Below are 5,000 nucleotides of genomic sequence, written 5' to 3' on the forward strand. Positions count from 1 at the left end.
TTTGCCAACACACACACACACACACACGCACGTATGGAAATGTATTTGTGTTTTAAGACTGATCGAATTTTAAGTACCTGAATGAAACGGATTATTCGGATCATTTAACACCTTATTTCGAATTTAATGAATCGCGAAATTTATCTTTTACTCTAAACATCAACAACAGAAGAAACGCCATTACAGGGAAACGTCAGCAAATAAGCAAAAATGAAAGGGATGTTTCAGCGTGGATTTCGTTGCCTCACAACATTTCCTCAAAACTATTAGACTGGAGTTGAAAATTTGCCAGACATCAGACTAAAAGTTCTTTGGATTTCCAATTTTTTTTGCAGATTTCATGAGAATCTGAAGCTGAAAATCAACCTTTTTCCTTCATCTTCAGAAACTGAATAAAGTTTCTTGGATATTGGTATAAATATAATAAGTAATGGGCGGTGTTTATGCTGTACAATAAATGGGGGCGATTTCGGGAAAAAAAAACAAAAAACTTTAAGGTTAGAGAGTTCAGGAAAAAGAAAGAAACTTGAAGTTTTAAGCTTTAAACTGAAAGGAGTTTTAAGTCATCTTTTTCCCGTCATCTTCAGATACTGAATAAAATCTCTTGGATATTGGTATAAATACAATAAGTTTTTTTTTCCATAATTGGGGGCGATTTGAATGCAAGAGATAACGGGTAATTTCAAATACAGTGAATAGTAAGCAGTTTAGATATGATAAATAATGGACGGTTTAAATGCAATGAATAGCTGTTTAATTATTGTAAATATTATGCGGTTTGAATACTGTGGAGAGTGGGCCGTTTAGATATAATAAATATAGCTTTGTCCATACAACGTTGCTGAAAAATGAACTTGGAAAGGAAGTAAACTGTAGTTAAATGAGTGTGACTGAATTTCCGTTTCTAACTACACGTACGAAACTTCCAAACTTCTATATAGCTTTCCTAAATTTGCTTATCGTTCTCCTACAATTCCCAACCGTGAAGTTTTAGATCTGAAGTTTTCTGTCGAAAGATATCTTATACTAACGTTCCCAACATGATTTTTTTTCGAAAAGTGGAAATTCCCGATCTGAAGCTTTGCACCCTGAAACTCCCCAGCCCTGAAGCTTTGCACCCTGAAACTCCCCAGCCCTGAAGCTTTGCACCCTGAAACTCCCCAGCCCTGAAGCTTTGCACCCTGAAACTCCCCAGCCCTGAAGCTTTGCACCCTGAAACTCCCCAGCCCTGAAGCTTTGTACTCTGAAACTCCCCAGCCCTGAAGCTTTGCACCCTGAAACTCCCCAGCCCTGAAGTTTTGCACCCTGAAACTCCCCAGCCCTGAAGCTTTGCACCCTGAAACTTCCCAGCCCTGAAGCTTTGCACCCTGAAACTTCCCAACCCTGAAGTTTTGTACCCTGGACTCTCCAGCCCTGAAAAATTGTACCCTGAACTCTCCAACCCTGAAGTTTTGTACCCTGACTTCCCCAACCTAGAAGTTTCATACCTTGTACTCTCTAACCCTGAGGTTTTGTACCCTGAACTCTCTAACCCTAAAATTTTATACCCTGAACTCACTAACCCTGAGGTTTTGTATCCTGAACTCCCCAGCCCTGAAGTTTCCAACCTTGGTGACTATTTTCCAGAAGTTTCCTCTCCCCCGGAAGCGCGGCGATTCACCCTGCACTCTGGTGAAGTTGTGTACCCCGCGATCACGTGAAGCAAGAGGATACTGCACTCGTACCTGCCCGTATTGTGGCTTTTGTAGGCTTCCATTGCATCTATTAACCTCCCTCTCCCCCACTCTCTCGCTCTCGCTCTCTCTCTCTCTCTCTCTCTCTCTCTCTCTCGCTCTTTCTTTCTCGCTCTCTCTCGCTTTCTCTCTCTCATTTTCCCTCTCTTCTCTCTCTCTCTCTCTCTCTCTCTCTCTCTCTCTCTCTCTCTCTCTCTCTCTCTCTCTCTCTCTCTCTCTCTCTGTACCTCTCTTACCTCCGCCCTCTTCATACTTACCTCCTTCTTTTCTGTCTCCCCTCCCTTTCTAACTACTCCCATTCCCTCCCCTCTCCCTAATCCAATTCCCTCCCCTCTACCTACCCCAATTCTCCCCTCTCCCTCTTACCCCCTTCGCTTCTGATTACCCCTCCCCCCCTTCCCCTTTTCCTCTTCCCCTCCTATTCCTCTTCCCCTCCAACTCCCCCTCCCTCCTTCCCCTTTCCCTCCCTCCCCCCCACCCCCCATCCCGCAGAGGTGATGTATGACCCATGTGTACGCGACTCACAAGCTATAATTATGTACACATAACCCACACCGTATGTTTTTTTTCCCATTAATTGGTAGATATGTTTTTTTGTTATTGTTATTTTCGTTATCCAGTAAGAAAAAAAAATAGACTGTATCGTGTGAAGTGGTTTAACAAAATCGAAGACGAGGAAATATAAAAAAAAAATGTTTCGAACAAAAGATTTGAATCCTTTTCAAACGGCAATTAGATTATCGTATTGCTTTCTAAACAGAATTTCAATCAAACTCAACAAGTGGTTTTTTTTTTTATTAATTATTATTATTATTTTATTTTTATTTATTTTTTTTTTTTTTTTTTGGTCAAGATTCGTAAAGTATCGCTAAACATTTTACACGTGTTTTTTTTTTCAATTAAGTTTGCCTCGTTACGTAATTAACGTTATCTCCCACCATCTTTCCTTATATTATTACTGTCATTTTAACTATCACTATTAATAGTTTTTTATCATCATTATAATAATCACCATAATTAGCTTTTCGTTGATAGTGAATCTATGAGGGCCACCATTACCATGAATTTCAATGTCGATAACATGTCAATATCATTTGCCATTATCAATTATCCCAATCGTTATCATTATTATCAAATATCATCATCGTTATTGTAATCAATCAAAGGTGATCGTCGTTATCATTTCAAAATAGCAACGTCTTTATCCTTAGTGTCAAACATTATTATTATCAGTTACCAATATCGTTATCATTATCTCCAAATGCCATCATACTGGTATAACTTCATAGTTTTTTGTCGCAGAATACCATTGTCGTTATTATTATCATCAAAATATGATAATTCTTGAATAGGTCTATCGTCATCGTTATCATCAAATGCCAATGTTGTTGTCATTATTTTCAGTTATCATTTTCGTTAATTTGCTAATGTATTTCTGAACTTTCACTGAATTCCTCTATGATATTATCAACATTATGAGAAAAAAAAATGTATTATCAACTGCATCAAAAACATCATTATCTTCATTAATGCCCTAATTATAACAGTATTAGTATCATTATGGCCACTAATAGCATCATTAAGACATACCAGTCATTTAACCGTTATGTATATGATTTAACTGCATGCCAGCCTTCATTAACAGTTATTTTCCCTTTGATGCTGTCTAAATTAATGGTCTTCATCTATCATTCACTTTGAATACATGTCCTTCCTGTATGTGTGCGCGTTTGTGTGTGCGTTTTCGTTTTTTGTTTACTCTCGTGTGCGTGTGTAGGCGTGTTTGTGATGGATTGTGTCTGTTTTTCGATATTTTTTTCTCTCACTCTTTTTGCTCTCTCTCTCTCTCTCTGTCTCTGTCTCTCTCTCTCTCTCTCTCTCTCTCTCTCTCTCTCTCTCTCTCTGTCTCTCTCTCTCTCTCTCTCTCTCTCTCTCTCTCTCTCTCTCTCTCTCATCTTCTCTCACACTTCCCATTTCCCGCCCTCCCTCCCTCCCTCCTCCTCCTTCGTCCCCTCCTCCCCTCATATCTCTTCCATTCCCCTCTCCCTCTTACCCTCCCTCCCTCCCTCCTCTCCTCCTCCTCCTCCTCCTCCTCCTCCTCCTCCTCCTCCTCCTCCTCCTCCTCCTCCTCCTCCTTCTTCTTCCTCCTCCTCATCCTCTTCTTCCTCCCTCTCTTTCTCCCTCCCCCCCCCTCTAATTATCTATAACTAGCAATATGAACGAATGAGGATTTGAACGATATGAACATTGCGAACATCATTAGTGATTAATGAACGGTAACACTAGGTAACCATCTTCTTCTTTTAACGGTAGGTTCATGTCTGAGCCGCCGTGGTCACAGCATGATACTTAATTGTAGCTTTCATGTTGTGTGGGTTTTAAGGACAAGTAGGTAACCATACTTGTCCTTAAAACCCAGTATGAGTCAGTGATGACGTTGAGTTGCTGTTAAGGGCGATGCGATTTTGTTTTGTGTAATGAATATTTTAAATAGACTTCCGGTGTGTGTGTGTGTTTTTTCTGGGTATGTGTTTGTGTATGTGTATTTGTGTGTGTGTGTAGATGTGTGTGTGTGTGTGTGTTTGTGTGTGTGTGTGTCTGTGTCTGTGTGTGTACACGCAATCACTTGTCTATTTTGCATTTCATATTTTACTCAAACATTTCATAATAAATAAACAATAATCACATTCCAAGCAGACGTTTCTACAAAGGTAAATCAAACTACGAAACAGTACCCATCTTTATATATATATATATATATATATATATATATATATATATATATATATATATATATATATATATTTTTTTTTTTTTTTTTTTTTTTTTTTTTTTTTTTTCTTCGACAACAATTTTTTTCTTTCTTTTATTAAATCACAAAACACTTTTCTTTCTAATTTTCTCCTTTCTCCTTTTCGAAACTCCTGATGTCAAACAATTAATTCAAAACAAGGCCACTCTACAGATTCCAGCAAACTTTGATATTAGTACAAAGTTGTAAGTAAAGAGAGTTTACATATAACGAAGACTCTGATACAGCCATTATTCTGTCGGGCCATTTTGAAGTAAGTTATAAATATAAAGCTGTCGTCATGAGATCGTACCTTTTTTTTTTTTTTTTTTTTTAAGATATTATGATGATAGAAAGAGAATTCTCGATCATCTAGTATGACGAAAAGTGATCGGTGCAAACCATTATTATTATTATTATCATTATTATTATCATTATTATTATTATTATTATTATTATCATTATTATTATCATTA

At 37.8% G+C, this 5,000-nt stretch overlaps 1 protein-coding gene across 1 annotated transcript in view; it reads right to left on the bottom strand.

The window, feature by feature from the left end:
- The window catches only part of LOC119568305, a 73,536-nt gene extending 71,829 nt beyond the window's left edge, over positions 1-1,707 (bottom strand). Inside the window, exon 1 of the mRNA XM_037916760.1 lies at positions 1,608-1,707. The gene's annotated coding sequence lies outside the window, so the exon portion shown is untranslated. The remainder of the gene's footprint in view (positions 1-1,607) is intronic.
- Between the last annotated feature and the right edge of the window lie 3,293 nt (positions 1,708-5,000).

This window comes from Penaeus monodon, chromosome 43, assembly GCF_015228065.2.
Source record: "Penaeus monodon isolate SGIC_2016 chromosome 43, NSTDA_Pmon_1, whole genome shotgun sequence".
Taxonomy (NCBI): Eukaryota; Metazoa; Arthropoda; class Malacostraca; order Decapoda; family Penaeidae; genus Penaeus; species Penaeus monodon.